We start from the raw sequence: 15,339 nt of genomic DNA, 5'->3' as shown, positions 1-15,339 counted from the left end.
CTGTTCCTCTCCTTTCCTACCCTTGGTCCTTTCTCCCTGCTCCCTCCTTTCTCTCTTGGTGGCCTTCTTTATATCGACTTGGCTATCCTCCGGGCTTTGTTTTGGTATGTGCTATTGTTTAGTTTGCTGTTTCCACCTCCTTTTCGGCATCTTTGGTCCCCTTGGGGTTTGGTCTCCATTTCCAACGTCTTCTGTTCAGTGTGAGCCATTTGGGGATGAACTCCCAACCTAGTTTCCATGGTGCAGGCTCCCCTCCCTTTTCCGCTTGCACGCTGTCCCCCTTCCTGATAGGTGACCAACACGGTAGCCAGTCTGTGTGATGAGGCTGACCAACTTCGCTCCCTGACAACACAGGGATCACACTGCAAGTACCAGAGCTGTTAACGCCCCGTGTATGTCAAGGAGTTGATGCTCATCACTTTGGGGCATCAGAGCTCCTGGCAATGGCCGCCGTGCCACATGGCCCTTGCTCTGGCTGGGTGACGCCCACGGGGTGAGCCCCTAGTCAGAGTGGGTGGCACTAAGGGTTGACACCTTGCGCATGAAGCAACAAAAGCTTCAACGTAGAGGCTGTCTCTAAGAGTGATAGAAGACATGACACTCCTTCTTCTGACCCTTCAGCCTTCCCCTCCCGGCTTGGGTTGAAACCTTTCCCTTGGTACCTTGTTTGTACCAGGACAGATGGCGAAAGTTTTGCCATGACCAAGCCTTTGTTTTTCATGGAGCCAATTGAAGATAAGTAAGGCGAAGTGGAATCCATGAGTAAAATGCGGTCCAGTTCTTTGCTCATCATCTGCTGCGCAATCTGTAGCCCTGCGTGCTTGTGACCATCTCGGTGATATTCCAGTCTCCGTCGCACTCCACCAATCTTTGAACTCGGCATAGGGCATCATTTTCCACCAGGATCATCTTCTCCAAACAGACGAAGAGCTCCGTGCAAACCTCGAAAGGCGAGGAGACCGATTTATCTGCTGTGTACAGCAAGGCCCTAAAAAATAATCACACCCATACAGGTGCCTCTATCCTGGCCTTTGACGGTGTGACGTAAAACCTTACATTCCACCACTGATGAGATGCTTTAAATGCTTATGGTTTGTACACGTCTTCCCGCTGCACCAACGATCCCCTCTGCAGTGACCTCCATGAGGGGTGCACCTGTTCTCCCCTGCCAGTGTACATAAATTGTAATGCACAGCATCCTCCACACTCGCCAGCATGCCCGGTGTATGTGAAAGAGCAACGGATTCAAGAGTACAAGACCTTAGATCGACTTACCTCAACCGAGACTTGTCGAAAGTATGACTGGCTCCATCTCGTGCCTTTAACTTCTACTTTTGTTTCAGTTACATCCATTCTCCCTCCTACACCCTCCTCTTCCCAGCCCCGCCCTATTCGCCACACACCTTCTGCCTCACCCTCACTCTCCCCCTCCCCATCAGCACCCATACCCACTCAAGTGCTGCTCCCCCTCCCCCGCCAGAGAAACGCTTCCTCCTTCAGCAGCCGCCGGTACTGGAGCTCCCTCCCCTAAAAGGCGATCTGCATCTCCACATTGGCCGTGCGATCTGCAGCCGGTAGGCGTCAAGATTTCCAGGTGTAATTCCGTGCCCAAACTCACTGCAGTCTGCCCTTCTCTTCCTTCACAAGAGAAGAAGCAGAAACACCCTCTGGTACCCCCTGAGGTGCTGCCTTCCCCTCCTGCAGCCAATGAACCAACAAAGTCTGACCCCATCTATACAGACATTACCCAATCCTAATCGGTGACGGATGGCGACTCGGCAGCATGACCGGCTCCAGTCCGTTCACTTCCCATTTGGACTCCACCTTGAGAATCGTCCAGTAGAATTGTAATAGATATTTGTGATACCTCCCGGAGTTCCAGCCCCTTCTTTTCATCTACTCTGCTACTTGCACTGCTCTCCAGGAGACCCATTTTATTAATTCTTACTCACCCACACTTTGTGGGTTCCGCGCTTTTTGTCGGAACCGAATTGGCCCCTTGCAGGCTTCTGCTGGTGTTTGCACCTTGGTCTGCAAGAACATGAGTTCCACTCCATACCACTCTGGAAGCAATTACTGTCAGGGTCCATCTGGCCACTCCAATCACAATCTGTAATCTCTACCTCCTGCCAGACAGGCTGCCCACTTCCCTTACCCTAACCACCCTTCTTCAACAACTCCCTTCTCCCTTCCTGCTTCTAGGAGACTTGAATGCCCACAACCCTCTTTGGGATAGTCACACGACTACTGCCCTGGGCAGGACAGTTGAAGCTGTTCCGGCAGGGCTTGACCTCTGTCTACTAAACATTGGCGGTCCCACACACTTTAGTATGGCACACGGCTCTCTCTGCCATTGACCTCTCCATCTGCAGTCCTGGCCCTCTTCCCGCCATTCAATGGGGTGTCCACAATGACTTATGTGACAGCGATCATTACCCGATTTTTTTTGGCCTTCCTTCGGTGTATCCCACTCCGTCACCCTACCAGGTAGGCCTTCTCTAAAGCTGACTGGGGTGCCTTCTACTCTGCTATAAACCCCCCTGTACTACCACACATGGAAGTATTGATGAGTCTACACAGACTTTGACTGCCGCCATTTTTTCCTCAGCTGTTTCAGCCATCCTTTCTCCCTCAGGTTCTCCCACATAGAAAAATGGTCCCTTGGTGGACTCTGGAAATTGCTGCGGCCATGAAAGACCGCTGCCGTGCTCTTCAACACTTCAAGCAGCACCCTTCTACTGCTCTCCTTCTGGTCTGTAAATGATTCCGCACCCGGGTCCCGTTACCTAATCTCCAGACTGTCGCAGAGCATTTCACTCAACACTTTGCCCAAGCCTCTGCATTGACTCAGTATCCATGCCCGTATGCTTGGCCCGACTGCCTTTGTCTTTTGTTTCTCACTGCTTGGAGCCTTATAATGCCCCATTTAGCGAGTGGTAATTCACCAGCGCCCTCACCCTTTGTTCCAGCACAGCTCCTGGACCGTATCGGCTACACAACCAAGCGCTCCAACATTTATCGGTGTCTGGCCACCGTCATATACTGACCCTTTTCAACCGTCTGTGGAATGAGGGGGTGTTTCCTACCTAGTGGCAGGAAAGCATTTTTATTCCGGTGTTGAAGCATGGGAAGCCACCTCTTCAGTTGGGTAGTTACCGTCCAATTAGCCTTACCAACACACTCTGCAAGCTCCTAGTATGCCAGGTGATTCGACAGCTGTTTTGGATCCTCGAATCCTGCGAGCTTTTGTCATCGACTCGAGATAGTTTTTGCCGTGTCTACTCTACGGTGGATAATTTGATCCACCTGGAGTCTATCCGGTCGGCTTTTAGCCATTGGCAACACCTCATTGCAGTCTTCTTTGACCAGCATAAAGCCTAAGACACCACCTGACAACTCCACATCCTCACCACCCTTCATGAATGGGGCCTTTGTGGCGCTCAGCCCGTTTTTATCTGTAACTTTTTTTGGTCGCTCTTTCCGGGTCCAAGTTGGTTCCTGCTACAGCACTTCCCATCAGCAAGAAAATGGGGTTCCACAGGGCTCCGTGCTGAGTGTCCCTCTCTTTCTTGTGGTCATTAATGGCCTAGTGGTGGCTGCTGGGCCAACAGTGTCCCACTCTTTGTATCTACGTCACTTCCTCCGTCATGGGCGCTGCAGAATGTCGTTTACAGGGGGCAGGCACAATTTTGGGCTCTCTCCCATTACTTTCAGTTTTTGGTGGCCACGTCGTGTGTCATGCATTTCTGCTGTCGCCATACGGTCCACCCCCATCTGGATGTGTTCCTCAATGGCCAATCCCTCGAGATCGTGGACACCCATCGCCCGGTTGGCATGGCTCCCTCATCTTAGCCACTGCAGAGGACATGCTGGTTACATCTCAATGTTCTCAGATGTCTGTGCAATACCACCTGGGCTACCAACAGGCCATCTCTTGCTGTTGGCATTCCGGGAATATACCTTCACTTGGCATTACGTCGTCAGGTTTTGGGATTTTGGAATGCAGAATGGCACACTCTTTCTTTGCCAAACAAGCTCTAGACGATAAAGGATTCTAAAACTATGTGGCAGTCCTCCCTACGGGCCTCTTGTAAGGCCTCTTGTCATTCTTTGCCGGGTTCGCATCGGCCATACTTGGCTGACTCACGTTAATCTCCTCCATTGTGAGGACCCCCACCTCTGTCGTCGTGGATCAATGTTGACTGTGGTTCACCTCTTCCTGGACTGTCCCAACTTAGCTGCCTCTTGTCATTCTTTGCCGGGTTCGCATCGGCCATACTTGGCTGACTCACGTTAATCTCCTCCATTGTGAGGACCCCCACCTCTGTCGTCGTGGATCAATGTTGACTGTGGTTCACCTCTTCCTGGACTGTCCCAACTTAGCTGCCCTGCGACGGACTTTAGCTTTCCTGACTCACTACCCCTGGTGTTAGCTGACAATGCCTCATCGGTTGATATAGTTTTAAGATTTCTTCATGATGGGGGTTTTTATCGCTTTATTTAAGCGTGGGAACTTCAACCTTATTGGTGAGTGGAGGGGTTGGCAGGCTGTCTTGTTCCTCCCTTCATCCTGATTGGACTGGCTTCGACTGGGCTTGGCGGTTCACTCCCACTCTTTGCCTTTCCACTCCTTTCCTTATGGGGTCTGTTTTATCTTGAGTGTCTATCTTGTCTACCTGTGCTTCTTCCATCATGACCATCATTAGTCACTTTCTTTCCCTCCTCTGTTCTTCCTTCCTTCTCTGTCGATAGTTTGTAATTTTATGGCATTTGTAGTTCCCTCTTATAGTGTGAGGTTTTATAGGTTTTAGTTATTACAAGGTTGGAGGGACTGATGACCGCATAGTTTGGTACCTTCTCCAATCCAACCAACCTACCTTAACTCATTACTGAATGTAACTATCATCAAACAAGGAAATACAAAATTCCAACAAAATTTTGTGATTTTGCAAAGCATAATATAACTAATAATTTTCTTAGATTACAAACAAATTTTTGAGGTGGGGGGGTGGGGGTCGGGTGCCTTCAGGCCCCATGGAGTCAGTGCCTGTGACTATAATATCAATGAATCACAGTTGGAATCAATCAAGTCATACAAATACCTTGGTATGACACTTTGTAGGGATATGAAATGGAATGATCACATAGGCTCAGTAGCGGGTAAAGCAGGCAGAAAACTTCAGTTTATTTGTAGAATACTGGGTAAGCGCAATCAGTCTATAGAGATGATTTCGTAAAAATCACCCCTTCTAGAATACTGGTAAAGTGTGTGTGGTCCATACCAACTAGGACTTAAAGGGGGATATTGAATGTATACAGAGAAGGACTGCATCAATGGTCACAGGTCTTGTTAATCTGTCAGGAAGTGTCAGAGATGCTGAAGAAACTAAACTGGCAATCTCGAAGAGAGACATGAACTATCCCGAGTAAGTCTATAAACAAAGTTTTACAAATCAGCTTTAAATATGACTCCAACCCCCTACCTATCTCTCATATAAGGGTCACAAGGACAAAATTAGAATAATTACAGCACACACAGATGCATTCAAACTATAAATTTCTCCCACCCTCCACATGTGAATGGGATGGTAAAAAACCCTAATAACTGGTGCAATGGGATGTACCCTCAGCCATGCACTCAATCTTAGTTTGCAGAGTATTGATGTAGATGTAGAAGGTCTACTATGGAGCATTTTCTATTGCTGCTGTTCTACTTATTTGCCTGAGATATTCCCGATGGGCTTCGTGCAGCGACAAGAACTGTAGTGCTATGCTTGATGTCAGTACAAGTGCAGAAGAGAGACTGATTTGCCATATGTGGCTTCAGGGAACATCAATATAACATCTTGTTTTAATTAGTTGAATGGTCAGTGCTGAAATATATTCAGTCTAACATAAAGACACATGCTAATCGCTTGTCAGATGTACAGTCAATGCTTAAAAAGTCCGACAGTAACTCCAAGTTGTCAGATTACTGATTTAGCAAATGTTGGCATTGAATAAAGATTTAAGATGATTTCATCCATTCTGCAGTTTGAAGACAACTGCATATCAAATGTGTAGTCATATTAGCAACACATATACTGATCAAATGCTCACAGTGGCAGTGTGTTATGCTCCTCATTTAAAGCCCAACCAATGCTCTAGGTCAGGTCTGATCAGCTGGAAGAACTGGGCCTTCCAATTTTGGTACAAAACACAACAAACTACTAGTATGTAATAGATTCCAGCTTTACTCAAATTCATCAGCAAAATGTTTACTTATTAATATATCCAATGTGAACAATGCAAAAAACTGAAAAGGAAAAAGAAGATTGTGAGTAACAGAGATATGAGACAAACTAAAACATTTCAATGAAAACAATACGTAATAACTAAAGGAGGAGGGCAGCCAGTTATGAAAGAAAGACCAGAAGAGGACACTGAAAACCTAAATCTTTACTTGGAAGACTTATGCATATATAGACGATTAAAGTGTTCCCATGTAGGTATGAACTATATAAAAAAAATCCATGTGAAAGTAAGAAACATAAGCATGTGGATTTGAATGTGCAACATCCTGGTTGGTAAGTAATTGCTTTAATCCCTTCACAAACTCTCCAGCTGAAAGTAGAGCTTACATATGACGAACGTTAATTTCTTCAAAAACTATGGCCTAGTGACCTAGTCCCTCTACGGCCACATTTAGATAGTCCAAACTGTTCAGCTTCCTTGTAGGATCACAAAACCCAAAGAGGGATATCATTCTGGAGTAATTTATCATGTTGGACATCATTTGCGCCACATTAATCTGCAACGTTTGGACACAAAACCAAGAGTGAGGACTGTGTGCCAATTGTGGCATAATTTTGTTTTTAGTAACATGGTCGGTACAACTCTGGTTCATGGGATTGTTGGGCAGAGAGTGTGTTTGCTGCCGCTGACAAAAACAGGGTTATCGGGCAATTCTGCAAGTGAAGAGGGGGCTTAGTTGTGAATGGAGTGCTAGCTTGTGGAATGTGGAGTGCACAAGGTGAGGCCGGCAGCAGTGGAGTCAGCCCCCATATGGCCTACTGGGCGGAGTAGAAACTGTGTTTTGGAATATGTGGCTCGCTGGTGTTGTGTGGAAAACTGGCTTGTGACTTTTAGAGACCTGCAAGTAATGTTGGTTTGATCGTGTCTAAATGTATTATCTGTCTATCAGCTGTTGATAGCTGAGGTTCTGGGTTTGAGGGGATGAGGAAGTGAACCTCTCACAGAAGAACTCCAAAAGTGCCCCACTTGTGACAGGATACTTCCCGGGACTGGATCAGACTCTGAATGTGGCTCTCCAGCAGGGATACGACTTCCTAAAATCCTGCCCCGAAATGAGATCCATCCTTCGTGAAATCCTCCCAACTCCACCAAGAGTGTCTTTTCGCCGTCCACCTAACCTTCGTAACCTCTTGGTTCATCCCTATGAAATCCCCAAACCACCTTCCCTACCCTCTGGCCCCTACCCTTGTAACCGCCCCCGGTGTAAAACCTGTCCTATGCACCCTCCCACCACCACCTACTCCAGTCATGTAACCCGGGAGGTGTACACGATCAAAGGCAGAGCCACGTGTGAAAGCTCCCACGTGATTTACCAACTGACCTGCCTACACTGTGACGCTTTCTATGTGAGAATGACCAGCAAAAAACTGTCCATTCGCATGAATGGACACAGGCAGACAGTGTTTGTTGGTAATGAGGATCACCCTGTGGCTAAACATGCCTTAGTGCACGGCCAGCACATCTTGGCACAGCGTTACACCGCCCGGGTTATCTGGATACTTCCCACCAACACCAACCTATCAGAACTCCGGAGATGGGAACTTGCCCTTCAATATATCCTCTCTTCTCGTTATCCACCAGTCCTCAATCTCCGCTAATTTCAAGTTGCTGCCACTCATACCTCACCTGTCATTCAACATCATCTTTGCCTTCACACTTCCGCCTCGACTGACATCTCTGCCCAAACTCTTTGCCTTTAAATATGTCTGCTTGTGTCTGTGTATGTATGGAAGGATGTGTGTGTGTGTGTGTGTGTGTGTGTGTGTGTGTGTGTGTGTGTGGGGGGGGGGGGGGGGGGGCGGTTATATACCTATCCTTTTTTCCCCCTAAGGTAAGTCTTTCCGCTCCCGGGATTGGAATGACTCCTTACCCTTTCATCTTTCCTTTTCCTTCCCTCTTTCCTGACGAAGCAGCCGCCGGTTGCGAAAGCTCGAAATTTTGGTGTGTGTGTGTGTGTGTGTGTGTGTGTGTGTGTGTGTGTGTGTGTGCGTTATTTTATTGTGCCTGTCTACCGGCGCTTTCCCGCTTGGTAAGTCTTGGAATCTTTGTTTTTAATATATTTTTCCCATGTGGAAGAGAGAGGATAGAGAGAGAGAGAGAGAGAGAGAGAGAGAGAGTCTTGTACAAGAAGGAATATTCAATACCCAATTTTGGAAGAGCAAAATGTTACACTCTACAACCTAAGTGGATGGTTCCACACCCACACGGAGATGTCTTTGTGTTGTGGAAATTTTTAACTTTTCTTGGTAAATTTGAAGAACTTACTTGAATCTGCTACAAATGACTCCTTTGTTATAAGAAGAGTAAAGGTGCCATTGCAGTAATGGTCACATCACTTTTTACAAAAGTGAATATTCACAATCCAAGCCAGACAGGAGTGATATATACACCAAACAAGACACAAGTGTTGCAGTTGTAAACAACGACAGGGGGCATGACTCAGAATATTACACAAGATGTTTCAACAGTTGTATTCATAGGCACAGACGATCGGTATCAACTGTCCGAATTCAAAAAGTCATTTGTGCCAGTGGAGGGAGTAACCAGCTTTGGGATGGTGTAGGAAAGGTGCCGAAGCACTAGACTACAAACATTACCTTTCCAACACACGTACAGCAGTAATTTAGAATGCTATTCATTTTACAAGAATGATGAAGTGATGCAAATCATTAGAACAACTCTTATCCTATTGCCAAATGTGAAAATTGGAGAATCCTACCAGAAGAAAATAGAAGAGTAGCCCACCAGAATACCTCTGCGAAATAAATTCAGAAGACACAGGACTGGACTCAATGGTCATAGATATCAGTTGTGAATTAAACGAAATCATCATGCACTGGCTGCTTGATATAGATTTCCTTGTAACGCAGCAACAGTGCTCACTTCTAATGATTTGAAGATTGTGATAACTCAAATTCCTATTGCTTCAGCGAGAAAGCATCAGTTGGTATCAAAGGAAGATACTGTCTCAGTTGAAAACACACACACACACACACAGTTCACTGAATTACTGATTTCAGTTTTACATATGTTGTTCTTTTTAAGATGTTTGAAAGCTCTGTGTATTAGATATCCTTAATGAGGTTAAAATGCGACCATAAAGTAAGACTAGATTTTTATTTCAAGGTAATATGGCGATACTTTGGTGATGGAAACTGGTTTAATGTAGCAAACAGCATAATTTTCAAACATTTCAAAAACCATTACACATAACATTTGTTTTGGAATTATTACTTTAAAAAAATTGAATTTTGATTGTACTACTATAGATGCGGAACTTGGGCCCATATTTCAAAATGATGATTTCATTTTAATCAGAAAATTAACATAGAAAAAAAGGGGACAACAAAATATTGAGGGCTACCCAATTTAACATTGTCACCCAAGGTGCCATCTTTAGCAACCTGTATAACTGAACAGGAAATTTTTGGCCAAAACAAGAAAAATACCGTTAAGGGTCATGCCAAATCCTTATAAAAACAATCTAAAAAAGCAAGAAAATAGAATAAGGATTACAATAGTAACCCAAAATCCTGCAATAAAGAAAGCCAACTCTTTTGTCTTATAAGGAAAATGCTGTAAACTAGCTACCAGACTTCAATATTCACTAGTTTCTGTACTATCATTTTGTAACTTCACGCATCCCTTCAAACACTACAAATTTTCAGGGGTATATGACAATTATGAAGAAAGGCATGCAGAGTTGATACTGTTTGATATTTACATGTATGTCTCAACATAAATGGCTATAATCCAAGTTCTAATCCAAGCATAGCAATGAAACTTTATCGTAAAAAGCTAACGAGTAGAGCTTTACACTGATATGCAGCATGGAGGGTTTCTAAGAATTTTCACATTAGAGGTTATTGACCTTAACATTTGACCCCAGCCCCAATTATTTTGGAAAAAATATACTGGTTGCTCTAATATGCTAATACACACATGGTAAATATCAAGCTGCCAAACCAGAAACATCGGGCCTAAAAATTAACTTTGTCAGCATCAGTACACTATCAAGATGCAAACGATAGCACATTGCTATGAATCACAAATTATTAAAAAATACATTTTATAATAAGTAATGTTGTGTAATAATATGGTTTGTATTAGTGCAGTGGTGTTGTGAATCATTTAGAGGCTAGTTTCAATGAAAAAGGCAATAAAAGGGGGTTCCATCTTGTTTCACAAGTTTATGAGTAAACTGTTAATGTTCATTAGATCTGATGCATGAGTATATGCTTCCAGTAGGTGTCACTGGATACAGTCTTGTCAGAATGTCACATCTTTTGATAACACAGGTGTCTGGTGCGGCATGGAACACAAATGCTGGAGATGGTCCATGTGAATGCAATAAGTTGACCCATACTTCATCTGTTTCTTCATAAGTTTATAAGACACGTGGAACCCACCAATGACTGACATACATACAGGCAACAAATCCACATATGCCTGTTAACAGTATTTCTTTCAGTATAGCAATCACTGACTCTTCTCTGCTCACTAAAAAAAAAATCACAGTATGCCTTTATTTTGACTACATCTTTTAACTATTATGCTTAAGGTTATCTGGAATTGTACTTTTACTCTTAAAATGTTGCTTCAGCTTGCTCATGTCTTAATCATGATAGGAAACTGACATGCAGTTGAAGAAACATAAAGGAATATTTTCTTTGCACCATTGAAACAACTACTATGGTGTCAAAAAATGGTTTTCATGATGTAGTTTGAAGCTAGCAGGTGTGGCTAATCTCTCTACAGCTCCTTCAACCACATTAGCTCCTTTACAATGTGCTGTAGCAAAATAATGCAACTGAAGCTCTTCCTGGAGGCAGGGCAGATCCATGAAATTCATTCAGTTCTCCTATAAAGGGCAACACATCCATCCTAGAAATGGTAAATGTGGTTTAGGGTTGGAATGTGATGTTTTAAGAAGTTGATGAAATTGTGCTGGGAATAATACACATGCACTACATCATGCTAAGGCAATCAGATATTTCTGCACAGGACACATGGTGTATTTCAATAGTATTTGCATCTTTGTAGTACGCTACAAACTGGTGAACTGACAGAGAATGTGTTGCCACAGCCTTTCTGCTTTTATTTCTTTTATGCTTTTCTCATCTAACTATTACAAAAATAAACAGGTAAAGTAGATTAATGTACAATAAAAGTATATGAACAACCTGATCATTCTCATGGTTTAGTCACTGTACCTGTGTTATGTCACAATTTAGCTATGATTTCACAAAATTTAAATACGGAAAAAGAATAAGTGAAGATTGCTTTCCATCCAATAATAATGTCTTAGACAATGAACTGTAAAGCACAAGTTATGAAATAGCCTATTAGGATGGGCTTTAAGATATTTTTGTTATACCACTACTCATTTTCATTAACAGTATGTTTATAAGATTTATGTTAATAAAATTCATGAGTGTTTCGCATATAGCAGTACGTACTTCAGAAAGTTTTTTGGAAACACATGCAGTTGATATAAGAAATAGAAATGACTTGCATAATTATCTATTGACATACGTGTCTGAAGTTTTGGAATAAAGCCATGTGATGGTTGCAGTTGCAAATCATTGATCAGGGCCAAACCACGACTTCTTTGAAGCTTATGCAAAATTCAGGCACCCACATTTTTCTGTGACTATGTTGTTTTGCCTTCACAACAAAGAGCTGCTCATTATACAAAATAAACCACGTTGTATGTTTCTGGTCTCTGTCATGCCATATGAAATATAAGTTAAGTGACTTTACCACAACATTACAGGGGAAAAAACACAGAGAGAGAGAGAGAGAGAGAGAGAGAGAGAAAGAAAGAGAGAGACGCACAACAGATACCTTCTCTTCTATTCGCTCCAGTGTAACTGCTTAATGACGAGCACACGCAAACCCACTATGAATTGCTTGAGAATGCACATTCATTTGTGTTTGTTCTGTGTACAGGGGGCTTTAGTCATCGCCCCCCCCCCCCCAATCTAATGTGCAACATTCAGCTATTGCAACCTGCATGTGTAAGAGCTCTATATGCCCTGACATCCACATTTTCTTCCCCTGCTTACAAACTAGAATGGATGCTTTACAATGAATTTTCTGCCTGTGACAGTTCTGATGTAAGCAAAATTTAAATGAAAAGATTTAACAATAACTGTATGTCAAATGCGTGCAGATACTAAAGCTTGAATGTCAGGGAATGATTTCCTAAATGCAGTTCCAACTGTATTTTTAGAAATCTTGTGGCATGTAAGAATAGCACAAAATCACTAATGAGACTACTGAAGCATGGATAGAAACAGTTGGAATATAATACAATGAGGTGACAAATGTCATGGGATGGCAATATGCACCTCTACAAATGGCAGTAGTGTTGTATACACATAGTATAAAAGGGCAGCTGTCATTAGTACTCTGGTGATGGGCGTGAAAAGATTTCTGATGTGATTATGGCTGCACAATGGGAATTAGTAGAGTCTGAATGCACAATAGTAGTTCAAATCAGATAGACGGGACATTCCATTTCGGAAATTCTTTGCAAAGTCCATATACAAAGATCCACAGAGTAAAGAGCATACTCAGAATATCAAATTTCAGGCATTATGCCTCATTGCGGACAACACAATGGCAGACAACCTTCAATTAACAACTGAGAGCAGAGGTGTTTGCAAAGAGTTGTCAGTGCTAACAGACAAGTAATACTGCCTGAAACAAAAACAGAAATCAATGTGGGGCATACCACAAACATATCCAATAGGACAGTGTGGCAAACTTTGGCGTGAATGGGCTATGACAGCAGTCGACTGATGCAAGTGCCTTATCTACAGCTGAGCTTGTGACCTAGATTGGATCCTAGATGACTAGAAAACCAGGAATGTAAGTCCCAATTTCTGTCAGTATGAGCTGATGGTAGGGTTTGAGTGTGGTGCAGACCCAATGAAGCCATGGACCCAAGTTGTCAACAAGGCACTGGCAAGCTGGTGGTGGCTCCCTCATTGTGTAGACAGTGTTTACATAGAATGGACTGGGTCCTCTGGTTCTGCCGTTCATAGACTTTATGCTCCTAAACAACAATGGAATTTCTGTCAATTACCATGCTAAATTACACTGGGCCACAATTGTTCATGACTGGTTTGCAGGACATTCATTCAATCAGGTGAATGATTCGACCAGCCACATCACCTGACATGAATCCCAGTGAACATTTATGGGAGATAATTGAGAGATCAGTTCATGCACAAAATTGTGCACCAGCAACACTTTCACAATTATGGACAGGTACCGAGGCACCATGGCTCAATATTTCTGGAGGGGACTTACAATGACTTGTTTGAGTCCATGCCACATCAAGTTGCTGCACTACGTCGGGCAAAAGAAGGTCTGACACAGTATTAATTGGTATCCCATGACTTTTGTCACCTCAGTGTAAACTCAGTAAAAATTCAGAGCAATTTTTGCTAAATTTTGACTTGGCTGTTAGCATAGATCTTCTGATGGAAATGTTGAGTCAAAATTAAAAGTACTAGTGTTTACTTCCACCTCCAAAAAACCGGACTATTTATCTTGCAACATGTTAACTCTGGTCACTAATTATTCATTATATTTACTACGACATATTTACATTTTATAGCAAAAACATCATTCATTTAATTAGTATATCTGATAAAGCTTTTACTTGGCAGCTGTTAAAATAAGACAACCATTACTTTTACATGTATTCAAAAACTATGAAAGAGGCAGAACATAGATTTCCTGTCAGTGATTGTGTGATGGACTCCTCTGGTCCACTGGCTGCTAGCTTCACATTCTGTCACCATCTTACTTTAAGCAACTCCTGACAAACCCTCACTCCAAAAGTTCCACAATCACAAAGTAACTATTGGACATAGACAACCTTGCTAACTTCAAAACCATTGCCTACACAATGCAAAGATTGGGTAAAAGTTACATATTGGTTTTTCACTAATGCACATGGAAAACGGAAGGAGAAAAGCATGACGTATCACTCTAAAATTACACTTACTAATACTGTAGCAATATATCTGAGACAGCTTTAGCCTTTGATACTACCTGTCAACTTAGAGTTGCGACAAGGTGGTGCTATGTCTGGCAACATCATACATCTGTGGAGATTTAGTCTGTTTTGTTTGGGGCCACTAGTAGTGTTAGTTTTGCACATCATTTCTATTCTCTCAAAATTACAATCTTATTTGTAATGGCAAAACACAGAATTAGGGTAATAGCAGGCCTACAGTTAAATCGAAAGTGGACTGTAATACTTGAGAACCATGAATATTAGTTCTAAAACACACAGTGACTCAAGACCATATGCTGTTACTAAATATTCAAATTTAAAAGTTTGACAATATGCATCAACAAAGAAACATATGAATTATTAATGGATGTTAAAATCAATGGAAGACAGTTCAATACACTGACATTTCAGGAGTTTGTCATCTCAAAATTGGGTTACAGTTTTGATCTTTATTAATAAACAACTTGGCTTTTGTGTGACCTGTTTGTAATGTAGCATATTTTTTGTTTGTAATAATCTCTACCAGAACACATTGTTGTTTTTCTGCTATCCTCTTTCAGACACCTTTCAGAAACATTTGCGTTCAAAGCTACAATTCAGTGTTCCAGAATGGCAGTCAGATACAGATTTACACAGAAAATGTTACATTTCAATACCAGGATGACAGAAAATAAGACAACAAAGTACTCCTGTTTAAGGTTTTGAAAATACGTAACAGTGTATCGCTGCCAGAGTGTTAAAACAAAACTGTTAATTTGTTCAGTAGATAGGCCCTAACTCAATCTTATTTGTTTGATTGGTGTCTCAATGATCCATGTATAATGCCTGAAACAGTTCTGCGATACTAAGTATATTTGGACTTGCAACAACGAAGTGAATAAATCGCCATGTGCTGGTAATTGACACTGAAATAGTGCTGTGTTCCGTCTAGTGAGACCTGCAGTTCAATCACCATACTTTTACGTCAAACTGAAAATGTTGCCTATCATTATTATTATTATTTTATTATT

At 42.6% G+C, this 15,339-nt stretch overlaps 1 protein-coding gene across 2 annotated transcripts in view; it reads right to left on the bottom strand.

The window, feature by feature from the left end:
* LOC126272034 (retinoic acid receptor RXR) overlaps positions 1-15,339 on the bottom strand; it is a 139,526-nt gene that overhangs the window by 123,177 nt on the left and 1,010 nt on the right. The gene's annotated exons all lie outside the window — the stretch shown is intronic.

This window comes from Schistocerca gregaria, chromosome 5 (assembly GCF_023897955.1).
Source record: "Schistocerca gregaria isolate iqSchGreg1 chromosome 5, iqSchGreg1.2, whole genome shotgun sequence".
Lineage (NCBI taxonomy): Eukaryota > Metazoa > Arthropoda > Insecta > Orthoptera > Acrididae > Schistocerca > Schistocerca gregaria.
This window is presented reverse-complemented; position numbering and strand designations above follow the sequence as displayed.